The 16,413-nt window shown below is 56.1% G+C and overlaps 5 non-coding genes across 5 annotated transcripts; all 5 read right to left on the minus strand.

Annotated features, from left to right (window-relative positions):
• Positions 1 to 4,302: 4,302 nt before the first annotated feature.
• On the minus strand, positions 4,303 to 4,421 carry LOC142865431 (5S ribosomal RNA). Its single transcript, XR_012915701.1, has one exon. It is a non-coding gene; the product is annotated as a 5S ribosomal RNA (ribosomal RNA).
• Positions 4,422 to 6,900: 2,479 nt separating this feature from the next.
• On the minus strand, positions 6,901 to 7,019 carry LOC142865442 (5S ribosomal RNA). Its single transcript, XR_012915702.1, has one exon. It is a non-coding gene; the product is annotated as a 5S ribosomal RNA (ribosomal RNA).
• Positions 7,020 to 9,498: 2,479 nt separating this feature from the next.
• On the minus strand, positions 9,499 to 9,617 carry LOC142865453 (5S ribosomal RNA). The gene has a single exon (XR_012915703.1). It is a non-coding gene; the product is annotated as a 5S ribosomal RNA (ribosomal RNA).
• A 2,479-nt stretch (positions 9,618 to 12,096) lies between these two features.
• On the minus strand, positions 12,097 to 12,215 carry LOC142865464 (5S ribosomal RNA). Its single transcript, XR_012915704.1, has one exon. It is a non-coding gene; the product is annotated as a 5S ribosomal RNA (ribosomal RNA).
• A 2,478-nt stretch (positions 12,216 to 14,693) lies between these two features.
• On the minus strand, positions 14,694 to 14,812 carry LOC142865475 (5S ribosomal RNA). Its single transcript, XR_012915705.1, has one exon. It is a non-coding gene; the product is annotated as a 5S ribosomal RNA (ribosomal RNA).
• Between the last annotated feature and the right edge of the window lie 1,601 nt (positions 14,813 to 16,413).

The following is a 16,413-nucleotide window of genomic DNA, read 5'->3' on the forward strand; positions in this document are numbered from 1 at the left end:
TGGAATAGTAAATGAGGTGCTGTATGCATTACTCAGTTATGCAAGGCACCCCGAAATCCCATACTGATGTGTTGGTCCGTATGGACTTGAGCTGCCCCATGCAGAGACCATTTGGGGCAGGGGTGAGAGATCAGGTTTTAGAGTCAGAACCGGATTCTTAACCCGGCTCTACAACATACCAGCTGTTCTGAACAAGCCACTTCACCTTTCTCTTTCTGAGCCCTGATTTCATCCTCTGCCAAATGGTGATTGTAAAAATCAAAAGCGAAAACAAGCCAAAAATTCCATGCTACTGATATCATGAGATAAGGTATACAAACAGGTTTTTTTTTTTTTTTTTTTTTTTTATGTTTGTTTTTTTTTGAGACAGAGTCTCACTCTGTTGCCCAGGCTAGAGTGAGTGCCATGGCATCAGCCTCGCTCACAGCAACCTCCAACTCCTGGGCTCAAGTGATCCTCCTGCCTCAGCCTCCCCAAGTAGGTAGGTCTACAGGCATGCACCACCATGCCCGGCTAATTTTCTCTCTATATATTTTTTAGTTGCCCAATTAATTTCTATTTTTAGTAGAGACAGGGGTCTCGCTCTTGCTCAGGCTGGTCTCGCACTCCTGACCTCAAGCAATCCTCCTGCCTCGGCCTCACAGAGTGCTAGGATTACAGGTGTGAGCCACCACGCACAGCCTGCAAAAAGGTTTTTAAAAACCCTAAAGACCTGAGCAAGTATCAGGTTATTCTTATTCCTGGAGAGACCACAGGGGTGTATTCAGGCAGCATTTCTGTTTTAATGGTGCTTAATAAATGGAACGTAACCAATGGTGTTTAAAATAGATACTTAATAATTAAATACTACTGAAGCCTGTTAATGCAAAACCCAATGGGCTTCAATTATTGAGGCGTAGGCGGTCAAAACTGAAAATGCAATTTGAAGAGGTTTTTCCAAGAAGGTAGAAAACTGCAGAGCTCTACCCTGAAGAACGTTCCTTTCAGTCTGAGAAGACCCTGCTCACGAAACCCAACCCTAGAACGTGAAAGAACACAGGACTCCAAATGGCCTCATTTCTTGGTCGCCCAGATCGGAGGGACAGAGACAGGGAACAGCTGCCACGTGGAGAATGCAGCTCAGGAAATCTCTGCCCTGAAAACTGAGAACCGCCATTTAAGCGGAGCTTTTATGTGGCTTGTCATCCAACCTGACTGTGGTTCCCATACTGAAACTGATTAAACATACGGGTCATCTTTCCAGGAAAAACAAAACAAAACAAAACAAAAAACGCCCAACGTTATTATTTTTGCATAGATGCAAGCTGATGTCGCAGGCTGTCCGATTGGGCATTGGCAGAGGTGGGATTGGAAAATGTCTTTACAGCCTGGGCCCTGGGGTCTGCGTGCAGGGACTTGGTCCCCAGGATGAAGGTCACGATTAGTCCCAAATCTGAGAAGCGGTGAGATGATTACACATCTCTGCATTGTTCCTGCTACATTTCTTGTTCTTTCCCTCGTTTTAAATGGCACTTTTGTGTCCCTGCTGTGAGACTCAGATTCCAAGGATAACTTAAGGGTCTAGGAACAAAATATGGAGACACACTGGTTCAATCAGGACCCTGGGAAGGAATAGCCTAAAATGAAAGGATTTATCTGAATACGGACACAGGAGATGATGGGGGAAAAAGTTAACACGCCAAGTATGCAACTACCAAATATCATCTTTTCCTACTGGTAAAAATTGTCGCATTCAGTTGGGCTAAGAGAGATTAGCAGCTCCTCTTAATTGAAAAGAAAAAAAAGGGGGGGGTGGAAAAATTTTAGCCAGTTAGAAGCACGTCTTGATATTACAGAGAAGTGGTGGTGCTGTCTTGGTTAGCATGGACTCAAGTTCAAGAGTAGAGGCCAGGCGTGGTGGCTCATGCCTGTCATCCTAGCACTCTGGGAGGCCAAGGTGGGAGGATTGCTTGAGCTGAGGAGTTTGAGACCAGCCTGAGCAAGAGCAAGACCCCACCATCTCTACTAAAAATAGAAAAAAAATAGCTGAACAACTAAAAATATATATATAGAAAAAATTAGCCGGGCATGGTGGCGCATGCCTGTAGTCCCACCTACTCAGGAGGCTGAGGCAGGAGGATCGCTTGAGCCCAGGAGTTGGAGGTTGCTGTGAGCAAGGCTGACGCCATGGCACTCACTCTAGCCTGGGCAACAGAGCGAGACTTTGTCTAAATTAAAATAAAATAAAATAAATAAATAAAATAAAAATAAAATAAATACAATAAAAAATAAAATAATAAAATAAAGTAAAATAAAATAAAATATAAAAAAATAAAATAGATCCAGAGATGAGATGAATAAAATGAGAAGCAGAACAGACTAGCACCAAATCCTTAACACCAAGCACTCTGCCTGTTTCCACCCGACCCGAGGCAGAAGACAAATGCACCTTCTGAGAACGCCACAATCCTGCAGTGATCACATTACCAGTAGCTGAATGCTGTCCCCAGGCTGGTCCAAGCTTCATAAGGACAGTTTGTCTTATTTCCATAGACTCTTCACCAGGATAAAATTACCTGCAACTTCCCATCTTTGTACCAGGGGGTGAAATCCATCTCAGTGGCTTTCGCAAAAACTGGAAGTTGGCAAATGAAAGGAACGAATAAAAATGGTGTTCCAGTTACGTAAACTTGTTACCACAATTTAAAAAAAAAAATTGTAAATAGCATTCCAAACAGTTTGTTGAAGTTAAGTGCTTAGCCATTTAAAATTAGCCAGTTTTGTAATTTCAGACAAACTCATAGACCTATACATTTTTGGAAACTATTTTTCCCCCTCATTTAGCAATATTCACCTAATTAAAATTAGGTGTATTTGTACTTTGAAACATTATCATGCATCTGGCAAATCAACTCTATGTTTTGGAAATACAGTTTTTCTGTTTCCTAATTCTCTATAAATTGCAAAATTATAATAAAATGCAACAATAATGATGTCAGAAATGTATATGTACAAAGTTGGTCGGATGTTATGCATTGATGCATATATACACAGAGCCTTGGCTTCAGTGATTCTAATTCTAGGAATTTGTCTGACAGTTTCACACACAGAGGCAATGACAATGGACAGAAAAGAATGTCTACTGAGGCACCATTTTTGATAACTAGAACCTTAAAACATCTTAAATGATCATCAGAGGAGAACTGATAAAAAAATAAATGATGATATAGCTATACAATGGGTTATGCCATGGAAGTTTTAAATTTTTAATTAAGAATATTTATGTAGGCCAGGCGCGGTGGCTCACGCCTGTAATCCTAGCACTCTGGGAAGCCGAGGCGGGCAGATTGCTCAAGGTAAGGAGTTCGAAACCAGCCTGAGCAAGAGCGAGACACCGTCTCTACTATAAATAGAAAGAAATTAATTGGTCAACTAATATATATAGAAAAAATTAGACGAGCATGCTGGCACATGCCTGCAGTCCCAACTACTCAGGAGGCTGAGGCAGGAGGATCACTGGAGCCCAGGAGATTGAGGTTGCTGTGAGCTAGGCTGACGCCATGGCACACACTCTAGCCTGGGCAACAAAGTGAGACTCTGTCTCAAAAAAAAAAAAAAAAAAAGAATATTTATGTATACTGATAATGAAATCTCTCCAAGATATACTGTTAAGTGAAAAAGAGGAAGTATATACAAGATACTCTATTTGTGTTAAAAAAAACATGGCCAGGCCCGGTGGCTGACGCCTGCAATCCTAGAACTATTGGAGGCCAAGGCTGGAGGATCGCTCAAGGTCAGGAGTTCCAAAACAGCCCCAGCAAGAGCCAGACCCCATCTATACTAAAAATAGGAATTAGTTGGCCAACTAAAAATATATAGTAAAAATTAACTGGGCATGGTGGCACATGCCTGTAGTCCCAGGTACTGTGCATCCCCCAACATCCGGTGCCACCACCAAAGATACCTACGAGTAGCCCATAGAACGCCAAAATCAACGGGACGAGTTCTGATCACAACTCCCTCAAAATGACATCCTGGCCTTCTTCTGCAACTCCCTCCCCTCTCAGACTCTCAAGGTTTCCTCCAGCGTGTCGGCTCCCACCGACCAGACCCTCGGTCTGAGACCCGACAGTCCAGATGCCACGCCTGCTGCCGCGTGGCGGCGGTGCTGCGGCTTGGGGCAAGAGGAGGCCCCACGGAGCGGGCTGGGGCGCCAGGCACCGTGGCGGGCGCTGAGGGCGGGGTTGCCCCCCACCCCCCACTGCCGCCGCGCTCTCCGAATGGGGACAGAACACGAGGCAAAAAAAAAAAAAAAAAAAAAAAGGCCTACGGCACCCGGTATTCCCAGGCGGTCTCCCATCCAAGTACTAACCAGGCCCGACCCTGCTTAGCTTCCGAGATCGGACGAGATCGGGCGCGTTCAGGGTGGTGTGGCCGTAGACGGCGGAGGGCGCCCCAGCCCCGCTCAAGAAGCCGAGCGTCTCTGCGCTTCCCCGCGCCTCCTCCCGCCCCAGGCCCCGCGCCCGCGCCGACCCACTCGGGGCCGGGCCGGGCTGGTTGAGTTCGCTGGCCGGGTCCCGAGGTCTCCACGGGGCTGGGGTGCCGGGCGTGGTGGGCTCGGCGGGGTGGGGGGCTGTCTTCACACACACACACACACACACACACACACTCACACACTGACACACACCAGATGCGCCTCCAGCCTCCACGGCTGGACCCGCCAAGGCGGAGACCTCCAGCCGCCCTCCTCTCCTGGCCTCGCCTCCCTCACCTACCCGCCCCCAACCCAGTGCGCCGCTGCTGCCTGCGCATGCGCGGGCGGTCGCCTTTGGCCCCAGGGGCCGCCCTCCAGCACAACCCCTTTCAGCTGCGCCCCCGCCCTGCGTGTGGGCTGCCGCCTATCCGCCCCGGACCGGGGCCGGGGCACAGCGCATAGGGGAGGGGAGCGAGTGTAGGGGCGTCTCTCGGGATGTGTGCCATGGGTGGGGTGTTTTGGGGGGCGCTGGAGAAATCAGTCCCCTCCATCTCCTACCTCTGGAAACCCCCCAAGCCCTTGCAGAACTGCCGGCACCGCTACCGTGGGGGCCGGGACCCTACTCTGTGTCCTCCTGTGGCCCAGTCCAGGGGGCCTGGGCCTGGCCGGGGCTGGATTGGACCCCAACCACCCTGGGGTGTGGACTTGCTAAAAATGGGCGATTAGAGATTTGGTTCCAGCTTCATTGAGGGTCATTTCACTAACGAAGGCACCGTAAAGACGTTCCTGAGACGTTTGTGAGGGTGGCAACTGAAAGAGGATTTTAAAGCTGACAGAAGAGGCGAGGAAAGGCACAGGAGATTTCCACACCCAGCAAGGAAGCCTTTCCCGAAATGGAAGAAAGAAACAAGCAAACAGAAACACCGGTAGCCCGCCCGGATCAGAGTCTGCTCCTTAGAGAAAGTACCCTGACCAGGTTCACCCGTGGGTCGCGAGCTAGCGGCATTCAGAAGAGCCAGGCCCGCAGCCTACGCAGAAGACACCTGCGCTCGGGTGTCTGTGGCGGCACAATTCACCATTGCAAAGATGTGGAAGCGACCCGAGTGCCCATCGATCCACGAGTGGATTAATAAAACGTGGCGCGTGCACACCACGGAGTGCTATTCAGCTATGAGAAACGGCGGTGAGCGGGCACCTCCCGTGTTCTCCTGGCCGGAGCTGGAACCCGTTCCAGTAAGCCAAGTATCCCAAGAGTGGACACAGGAGCACCACGTGCGCGTGCTCACCGGCAAATTGGTAGGAACCCATGGACACCTAAGTGGACGTAGAGGAATCACCTCCATCGGGTGGGGGGAGGTGATGGGCATACACACCCTTTAGGAATGGGGTGGGTGCGCACCGACTGGGGGATGGGCGCACTTGAAGCTCTGACCAGAGGGGGGAGGCGGGGAGAGGACAATGTACCTGACCTTAACATTGGTACCCCCACCATAGGCTGCTAAGACAACAGGGGGGAGGGGGGCACGGGCAATACATGGAACCTTAATACTTGTACTCCCATAATCTGCTTGAAAAGAGAGAGAGAAAAGAATGCAATAATGGAGGTAAGAGGCATTTTTTTTTTTTTTTTGGAGACAGAGTCTCGCTTTGTTGCCCTGGCTAGAGTGAGTGCCATGGCGTCAGCCTAGCTCACAGCAACCTCAATCTCCTGGGCTCAAGCAATCCTGCTGCCTCAGCCTCCCAAGTAGCTGGGACTACAGGCATGCGCCACCGTGCCCGGCTAATTTTTTTTTTTTGTATATATATATATCTATATATCAGTTGGCCAATTAATTTCTTTCTATTTATAGTAGAGATGGGGGTCTCCCTCTTGCTCAGGCTGGTTTCGAACTCCTGACCTCGAGCAGTCCGCCCACCTCGGCCTCCCAGAGTGCTAGGATTACAGGCGTGAGCCAGCACGCCCGGCCAAGAGGCATTTTTTTTTTTTTTAAAAAATGACTCCGAAAAGAAAAGGAAAAGGGGGCCTGTCGAGCACGTCTGGGTGTGACTGTGCATCCCCCAACATCCGGTGCCACCACCAAAGATTCCTACGTGGAGCCCATAGAACGCCAAAATCAACGGGACGAGTTCTGGTCACAACTCCCTCAAAATGACATCCTGGCCTTCTTCTGCAACTCCCTCCCCTCTCAGACTCTCAAGGTTTCCTCCAGCGTGTCGGCTCCCACCGACCAGACCCTCGGTCTGAGACCCGACAGTCCAGATGCCACGCCTGCTGCCGCGTGGCGGCGGTGCTGCGGCTTGGGGCAAGAGGAGGCCCCACGGAGCGGGCTGGGGCGCCAGGCACCGTGGCGGGCGCTGAGGGCGGGGTTGCCCCCCACCCCCCACTGCCGCCGCGCTCTCCGAATGGGGACAGAACACGAGGCAAAAAAAAAAAAAAAAAAAAAAAAGGCCTACGGCACCCGGTATTCCCAGGCGGTCTCCCATCCAAGTACTAACCAGGCCCGACCCTGCTTAGCTTCCGAGATCGGACGAGATCGGGCGCGTTCAGGGTGGTGTGGCCGTAGACGGCGGAGGGCGCCCCAGCCCCGCTCAAGAAGCCGAGCGTCTCTGCGCTTCCCCGCGCCTCCTCCCGCCCCAGGCCCCGCGCCCGCGCCGACCCACTCGGGGCCGGGCCGGGCTGGTTGAGTTCGCTGGCCGGGTCCCGAGGTCTCCACGGGGCTGGGGTGCCGGGCGTGGTGGGCTCGGCGGGGTGGGGGGCTGTCTTCACACACACACACACACACACACACACACTCACACACTGACACACACCAGATGCGCCTCCAGCCTCCACGGCTGGACCCGCCAAGGCGGAGACCTCCAGCCGCCCTCCTCTCCTGGCCTCGCCTCCCTCACCTACCCGCCCCCAACCCAGTGCGCCGCTGCTGCCTGCGCATGCGCGGGCGGTCGCCTTTGGCCCCAGGGGCCGCCCTCCAGCACAACCCCTTTCAGCTGCGCCCCCGCCCTGCGTGTGGGCTGCCGCCTATCCGCCCCGGACCGGGGCCGGGGCACAGCGCATAGGGGAGGGGAGCGAGTGTAGGGGCGTCTCTCGGGATGTGTGCCATGGGTGGGGTGTTTTGGGGGGCGCTGGAGAAATCAGTCCCCTCCATCTCCTACCTCTGGAAACCCCCCAAGCCCTTGCAGAACTGCCGGCACCGCTACCGTGGGGGCCGGGACCCTACTCTGTGTCCTCCTGTGGCCCAGTCCAGGGGGCCTGGGCCTGGCCGGGGCTGGATTGGACCCCAACCACCCTGGGGTGTGGACTTGCTAAAAATGGGCGATGAGAGATTTGGTTCCAGCTTCATTGAGGGTCATTTCACTAACGAAGGCACCGTAAAGACGTTCCTGAGACGTTTGTGAGGGTGGCAACTGAAAGAGGATTTTAAAGCTGACAGAAGAGGCGAGGAAAGGCACAGGAGATTTCCACACCCAGCAAGGAAGCCTTTCCCGAAATGGAAGAAAGAAACAAGCAAACAGAAACACCGGTAGCCCGCCCGGATCAGAGTCTGCTCCTTAGAGAAAGTACCCTGACCAGGTTCACCCGTGGGTCGCGAGCTAGCGGCATTCAGAAGAGCCAGGCCCGCAGCCTACGCAGAAGACACCTGCGCTCGGGTGTCTGTGGCGGCACAATTCACCATTGCAAAGATGTGGAAGCGACCCGAGTGCCCATCGATCCACGAGTGGATTAATAAAACGTGGCGCGTGCACACCACGGAGTGCTATTCAGCTATGAGAAACGGCGGTGAGCGGGCACCTCCCGTGTTCTCCTGGCCGGAGCTGGAACCCGTTCCAGTAAGCCAAGTATCCCAAGAGTGGACACAGGAGCACCACGTGCGCGTGCTCACCGGCAAATTGGTAGGAACCCATGGACACCTAAGTGGACGTAGAGGAATCACCTCCATCGGGTGGGGGGAGGTGATGGGCATACACACCCTTTAGGAATGGGGTGGGTGCGCACCGACTGGGGGATGGGCGCACTTGAAGCTCTGACCAGAGGGGGGAGGCGGGGAGAGGACAATGTACCTGACCTTAACATTGGTACCCCCACCATAGGCTGCTAAGACAACAGGGGGGAGGGGGGCACGGGCAATACATGGAACCTTAATACTTGTACTCCCATAATCTGCTTGAAAAGAGAGAGAGAAAAGAATGCAATAATGGAGGTAAGAGGCATTTTTTTTTTTTTTTTTTGGAGACAGAGTCTCGCTTTGTTGCCCTGGCTAGAGTGAGTGCCATGGCGTCAGCCTAGCTCACAGCAACCTCAATCTCCTGGGCTCAAGCAATCCTGCTGCCTCAGCCTCCCAAGTAGCTGGGACTACAGGCATGCGCCACCGTGCCCGGCTAATTTTTTTTTTGTATATATATATATCTATATATCAGTTGGCCAATTAATTTCTTTCTATTTATAGTAGAGATGGGGGGTCTCCCTCTTGCTCAGGCTGGTTTCGAACTCCTGACCTCGAGCAGTCCGCCCACCTGGCCTCCCAGAGTGCTAGGATTACAGGCGTGAGCCAGCACGCCCGGCCAAGAGGCATTTTTTTTTTTTTTAAAAAATGACTCCGAAAAGAAAAGGAAAAGGGGGCCTGTCGAGCACGTCTGGGTGTGACTGTGCATCCCCCAACATCCGGTGCCACCACCAAAGATTCCTACGTGGAGCCCATAGAACGCCAAAATCAACGGGACGAGTTCTGGTCACAACTCCCTCAAAATGACATCCTGGCCTTCTTCTGCAACTCCCTCCCCTCTCAGACTCTCAAGGTTTCCTCCAGCGTGTCGGCTCCCACCGACCAGACCCTCGGTCTGAGACCCGACAGTCCAGATGCCACGCCTGCTGCCGCGTGGCGGCGGTGCTGCGGCTTGGGGCAAGAGGAGGCCCCACGGAGCGGGCTGGGGCGCCAGGCACCGTGGCGGGCGCTGAGGGCGGGGTTGCCCCCCACCCCCCACTGCCGCCGCGCTCTCCGAATGGGGACAGAACACGAGGCAAAAAAAAAAAAAAAAAAAAAAAAGGCCTACGGCACCCGGTATTCCCAGGCGGTCTCCCATCCAAGTACTAACCAGGCCCGACCCTGCTTAGCTTCCGAGATCGGACGAGATCGGGCGCGTTCAGGGTGGTGTGGCCGTAGACGGCGGAGGGCGCCCCAGCCCCGCTCAAGAAGCCGAGCGTCTCTGCGCTTCCCCGCGCCTCCTCCCGCCCCAGGCCCCGCGCCCGCGCCGACCCACTCGGGGCCGGGCCGGGCTGGTTGAGTTCGCTGGCCGGGTCCCGAGGTCTCCACGGGGCTGGGGTGCCGGGCGTGGTGGGCTCGGCGGGGTGGGGGGCTGTCTTCACACACACACACACACACACACACACACTCACACACTGACACACACCAGATGCGCCTCCAGCCTCCACGGCTGGACCCGCCAAGGCGGAGACCTCCAGCCGCCCTCCTCTCCTGGCCTCGCCTCCCTCACCTACCCGCCCCCAACCCAGTGCGCCGCTGCTGCCTGCGCATGCGCGGGCGGTCGCCTTTGGCCCCAGGGGCCGCCCTCCAGCACAACCCCTTTCAGCTGCGCCCCCGCCCTGCGTGTGGGCTGCCGCCTATCCGCCCCGGACCGGGGCCGGGGCACAGCGCATAGGGGAGGGGAGCGAGTGTAGGGGCGTCTCTCGGGATGTGTGCCATGGGTGGGGTGTTTTGGGGGGCGCTGGAGAAATCAGTCCCCTCCATCTCCTACCTCTGGAAACCCCCCAAGCCCTTGCAGAACTGCCGGCACCGCTACCGTGGGGGCCGGGACCCTACTCTGTGTCCTCCTGTGGCCCAGTCCAGGGGGCCTGGGCCTGGCCGGGGCTGGATTGGACCCCAACCACCCTGGGGTGTGGACTTGCTAAAAATGGGCGATGAGAGATTTGGTTCCAGCTTCATTGAGGGTCATTTCACTAACGAAGGCACCGTAAAGACGTTCCTGAGACGTTTGTGAGGGTGGCAACTGAAAGAGGATTTTAAAGCTGACAGAAGAGGCGAGGAAAGGCACAGGAGATTTCCACACCCAGCAAGGAAGCCTTTCCCGAAATGGAAGAAAGAAACAAGCAAACAGAAACACTGGTAGCCCGCCCGGATCAGAGTCTGCTCCTTAGAGAAAGTACCCTGACCAGGTTCACCCGTGGGTCGCGAGCTAGCGGCATTCAGAAGAGCCAGGCCCGCAGCCTACGCAGAAGACACCTGCGCTCGGGTGTCTGTGGCGGCACAATTCACCATTGCAAAGATGTGGAAGCGACCCGAGTGCCCATCGATCCACGAGTGGATTAATAAAACGTGGCGCGTGCACACCACGGAGTGCTATTCAGCTATGAGAAACGGCGGTGAGCGGGCACCTCCCGTGTTCTCCTGGCCGGAGCTGGAACCCGTTCCAGTAAGCCAAGTATCCCAAGAGTGGACACAGGAGCACCACGTGCGCGTGCTCACCGGCAAATTGGTAGGAACCCATGGACACCTAAGTGGACGTAGAGGAATCACCTCCATCGGGTGGGGGGAGGTGATGGGCATACACACCCTTTAGGAATGGGGTGGGTGCGCACCGACTGGGGGATGGGCGCACTTGAAGCTCTGACCAGAGGGGGGAGGCGGGGAGAGGACAATGTACCTGACCTTAACATTGGTACCCCCACCATAGGCTGCTAAGACAACAGGGGGGAGGGGGGCACGGGCAATACATGGAACCTTAATACTTGTACTCCCATAATCTGCTTGAAAAGAGAGAGAGAAAAGAATGCAATAATGGAGGTAAGAGGCATTTTTTTTTTTTTTTTTTGGAGACAGAGTCTCGCTTTGTTGCCCTGGCTAGAGTGAGTGCCATGGCGTCAGCCTAGCTCACAGCAACCTCAATCTCCTGGGCTCAAGCAATCCTGCTGCCTCAGCCTCCCAAGTAGCTGGGACTACAGGCATGCGCCACCGTGCCCGGCTAATTTTTTTTTTGTATATATATATATCTATATATCAGTTGGCCAATTAATTTCTTTCTATTTATAGTAGAGATGGGGGGTCTCCCTCTTGCTCAGGCTGGTTTCGAACTCCTGACCTCGAGCAGTCCGCCCACCTGGCCTCCCAGAGTGCTAGGATTACAGGCGTGAGCCAGCACGCCCGGCCAAGAGGCATTTTTTTTTTTTTTAAAAAATGACTCCGAAAAGAAAAGGAAAAGGGGGCCTGTCGAGCACGTCTGGGTGTGACTGTGCATCCCCCAACATCCGGTGCCACCACCAAAGATTCCTACGTGGAGCCCATAGAACGCCAAAATCAACGGGACGAGTTCTGGTCACAACTCCCTCAAAATGACATCCTGGCCTTCTTCTGCAACTCCCTCCCCTCTCAGACTCTCAAGGTTTCCTCCAGCGTGTCGGCTCCCACCGACCAGACCCTCGGTCTGAGACCCGACAGTCCAGATGCCACGCCTGCTGCCGCGTGGCGGCGGTGCTGCGGCTTGGGGCAAGAGGAGGCCCCACGGAGCGGGCTGGGGCGCCAGGCACCGTGGCGGGCGCTGAGGGCGGGGTTGCCCCCCACCCCCCACTGCCGCCGCGCTCTCCGAATGGGGACAGAACACGAGGCAAAAAAAAAAAAAAAAAAAAAAAAGGCCTACGGCACCCGGTATTCCCAGGCGGTCTCCCATCCAAGTACTAACCAGGCCCGACCCTGCTTAGCTTCCGAGATCGGACGAGATCGGGCGCGTTCAGGGTGGTGTGGCCGTAGACGGCGGAGGGCGCCCCAGCCCCGCTCAAGAAGCCGAGCGTCTCTGCGCTTCCCCGCGCCTCCTCCCGCCCCAGGCCCCGCGCCCGCGCCGACCCACTCGGGGCCGGGCCGGGCTGGTTGAGTTCGCTGGCCGGGTCCCGAGGTCTCCACGGGGCTGGGGTGCCGGGCGTGGTGGGCTCGGCGGGGTGGGGGGCTGTCTTCACACACACACACACACACACACACACACTCACACACTGACACACACCAGATGCGCCTCCAGCCTCCACGGCTGGACCCGCCAAGGCGGAGACCTCCAGCCGCCCTCCTCTCCTGGCCTCGCCTCCCTCACCTACCCGCCCCCAACCCAGTGCGCCGCTGCTGCCTGCGCATGCGCGGGCGGTCGCCTTTGGCCCCAGGGGCCGCCCTCCAGCACAACCCCTTTCAGCTGCGCCCCCGCCCTGCGTGTGGGCTGCCGCCTATCCGCCCCGGACCGGGGCCGGGGCACAGCGCATAGGGGAGGGGAGCGAGTGTAGGGGCGTCTCTCGGGATGTGTGCCATGGGTGGGGTGTTTTGGGGGGCGCTGGAGAAATCAGTCCCCTCCATCTCCTACCTCTGGAAACCCCCCAAGCCCTTGCAGAACTGCCGGCACCGCTACCGTGGGGGCCGGGACCCTACTCTGTGTCCTCCTGTGGCCCAGTCCAGGGGGCCTGGGCCTGGCCGGGGCTGGATTGGACCCCAACCACCCTGGGGTGTGGACTTGCTAAAAATGGGCGATTAGAGATTTGGTTCCAGCTTCATTGAGGGTCATTTCACTAACGAAGGCACCGTAAAGACGTTCCTGAGACGTTTGTGAGGGTGGCAACTGAAAGAGGATTTTAAAGCTGACAGAAGAGGCGAGGAAAGGCACAGGAGATTTCCACACCCAGCAAGGAAGCCTTTCCCGAAATGGAAGAAAGAAACAAGCAAACAGAAACACCGGTAGCCCGCCCGGATCAGAGTCTGCTCCTTAGAGAAAGTACCCTGACCAGGTTCACCCGTGGGTCGCGAGCTAGCGGCATTCAGAAGAGCCAGGCCCGCAGCCTACGCAGAAGACACCTGCGCTCGGGTGTCTGTGGCGGCACAATTCACCATTGCAAAGATGTGGAAGCGACCCGAGTGCCCATCGATCCACGAGTGGATTAATAAAACGTGGCGCGTGCACACCACGGAGTGCTATTCAGCTATGAGAAACGGCGGTGAGCGGGCACCTCCCGTGTTCTCCTGGCCGGAGCTGGAACCCGTTCCAGTAAGCCAAGTATCCCAAGAGTGGACACAGGAGCACCACGTGCGCGTGCTCACCGGCAAATTGGTAGGAACCCATGGACACCTAAGTGGACGTAGAGGAATCACCTCCATCGGGTGGGGGGAGGTGATGGGCATACACACCCTTTAGGAATGGGGTGGGTGCGCACCGACTGGGGGATGGGCGCACTTGAAGCTCTGACCAGAGGGGGGAGGCGGGGAGAGGACAATGTACCTGACCTTAACATTGGTACCCCCACCATAGGCTGCTAAGACAACAGGGGGGAGGGGGGCACGGGCAATACATGGAACCTTAATACTTGTACTCCCATAATCTGCTTGAAAAGAGAGAGAGAAAAGAATGCAATAATGGAGGTAAGAGGCATTTTTTTTTTTTTTTTGGAGACAGAGTCTCGCTTTGTTGCCCTGGCTAGAGTGAGTGCCATGGCGTCAGCCTAGCTCACAGCAACCTCAATCTCCTGGGCTCAAGCAATCCTGCTGCCTCAGCCTCCCAAGTAGCTGGGACTACAGGCATGCGCCACCGTGCCCGGCTAATTTTTTTTTTTTGTATATATATATATCTATATATCAGTTGGCCAATTAATTTCTTTCTATTTATAGTAGAGATGGGGGTCTCCCTCTTGCTCAGGCTGGTTTCGAACTCCTGACCTCGAGCAGTCCGCCCACCTCGGCCTCCCAGAGTGCTAGGATTACAGGCGTGAGCCAGCACGCCCGGCCAAGAGGCATTTTTTTTTTTTTTAAAATGACTCCGAAAAGAAAAGGAAAAGGGGGCCTGTCGAGCACGTCTGGGTGTGACTGTGCATCCCCCAACATCCGGTGCCACCACCAAAGATTCCTACGTGGAGCCCATAGAACGCCAAAATCAACGGGACGAGTTCTGGTCACAACTCCCTCAAAATGACATCCTGGCCTTCTTCTGCAACTCCCTCCCCTCTCAGACTCTCAAGGTTTCCTCCAGCGTGTCGGCTCCCACCGACCAGACCCTCGGTCTGAGACCCGACAGTCCAGATGCCACGCCTGCTGCCGCGTGGCGGCGGTGCTGCGGCTTGGGGCAAGAGGAGGCCCCACGGAGCGGGCTGGGGCGCCAGGCACCGTGGCGGGCGCTGAGGGCGGGGTTGCCCCCCACCCCCCACTGCCGCCGCGCTCTCCGAATGGGGACAGAACACGAGGCAAAAAAAAAAAAAAAAAAAAAAAAAGGCCTACGGCACCCGGTATTCCCAGGCGGTCTCCCATCCAAGTACTAACCAGGCCCGACCCTGCTTAGCTTCCGAGATCGGACGAGATCGGGCGCGTTCAGGGTGGTGTGGCCGTAGACGGCGGAGGGCGCCCCAGCCCCGCTCAAGAAGCCGAGCGTCTCTGCGCTTCCCCGCGCCTCCTCCCGCCCCAGGCCCCGCGCCCGCGCCGACCCACTCGGGGCCGGGCCGGGCTGGTTGAGTTCGCTGGCCGGGTCCCGAGGTCTCCACGGGGCTGGGGTGCCGGGCGTGGTGGGCTCGGCGGGGTGGGGGGCTGTCTTCACACACACACACACACACACACACACACACTCACACACTGACACACACCAGATGCGCCTCCAGCCTCCACGGCTGTACCCGCCAATGCGGAGACCTCCAGCCGCCCTCCTCTCCTGGCCTCGCCTCCCTCACCTACCCGCCCCCAACCCAGTGCGCCGCTGCTGCCTGCGCATGCGCGGGCGGTCGCCTTTGGCCCCAGGGGCCGCCCTCCAGCACAACCCCTTTCAGCTGCGCCCCCGCCCTGCGTGTGGGCTGCCGCCTATCCGCCCCGGACCGGGGCCGGGGCACAGCGCATAGGGGAGGGGAGCGAGTGTAGGGGCGTCTCTCGGGATGTGTGCCATGGGTGGGGTGTTTTGGGGGGCGCTGGAGAAATCAGTCCCCTCCATCTCCTACCTCTGGAAACCCCCCAAGCCCTTGCAGAACTGCCGGCACCGCTACCGTGGGGGCCGGGACCCTACTCTGTGTCCTCCTGTGGCCCAGTCCAGGGGGCCTGGGCCTGGCCGGGGCTGGATTGGACCCCAACCACCCTGGGGTGTGGACTTGCTAAAAATGGGCGATTAGAGATTTGGTTCCAGCTTCATTGAGGGTCATTTCACTAACGAAGGCACCGTAAAGACGTTCCTGAGACGTTTGTGAGGGTGGCAACTGAAAGAGGATTTTAAAGCTGACAGAAGAGGCGAGGAAAGGCACAGGAGATTTCCACACCCAGCAAGGAAGCCTTTCCCGAAATGGAAGAAAGAAACAAGCAAACAGAAACACCGGTAGCCCGCCCGGATCAGAGTCTGCTCCTTAGAGAAAGTACCCTGACCAGGTTCACCCGTGGGTCGCGAGCTAGCGGCATTCAGAAGAGCCAGGCCCGCAGCCTACGCAGAAGACACCTGCGCTCGGGTGTCTGTGGCGGCACAATTCACCATTGCAAAGATGTGGAAGCGACCCGAGTGCCCATCGATCCACGAGTGGATTAATAAAACGTGGCGCGTGCACACCACGGAGTGCTATTCAGCTATGAGAAACGGCGGTGAGCGGGCACCTCCCGTGTTCTCCTGGCCGGAGCTGGAACCCGTTCCAGTAAGCCAAGTATCCCAAGAGTGGACACAGGAGCACCACGTGCGCGTGCTCACCGGCAAATTGGTAGGAACCCATGGACACCTAAGTGGACGTAGAGGAATCACCTCCATCGGGTGGGGGGAGGTGATGGGCATACACACCCTTTAGGAATGGGGTGGGTGCGCACCGACTGGGGGATGGGCGCACTTGAAGCTCTGACCAGAGGGGGGAGGCGGGGAGAGGACAATGTACCTGACCTTAACATTGGTACCCCCACCATAGGCTGCTAAGACAACAGGGGGGAGGGGGGCACGGGCAATACATGGAACCTTAATACTTGTACTCCCATAATCTG

Source organism: Microcebus murinus, chromosome 28 (genome assembly GCF_040939455.1).
Source record: "Microcebus murinus isolate Inina chromosome 28, M.murinus_Inina_mat1.0, whole genome shotgun sequence".
NCBI classification, from domain to species: Eukaryota; Metazoa; Chordata; class Mammalia; order Primates; family Cheirogaleidae; genus Microcebus; species Microcebus murinus.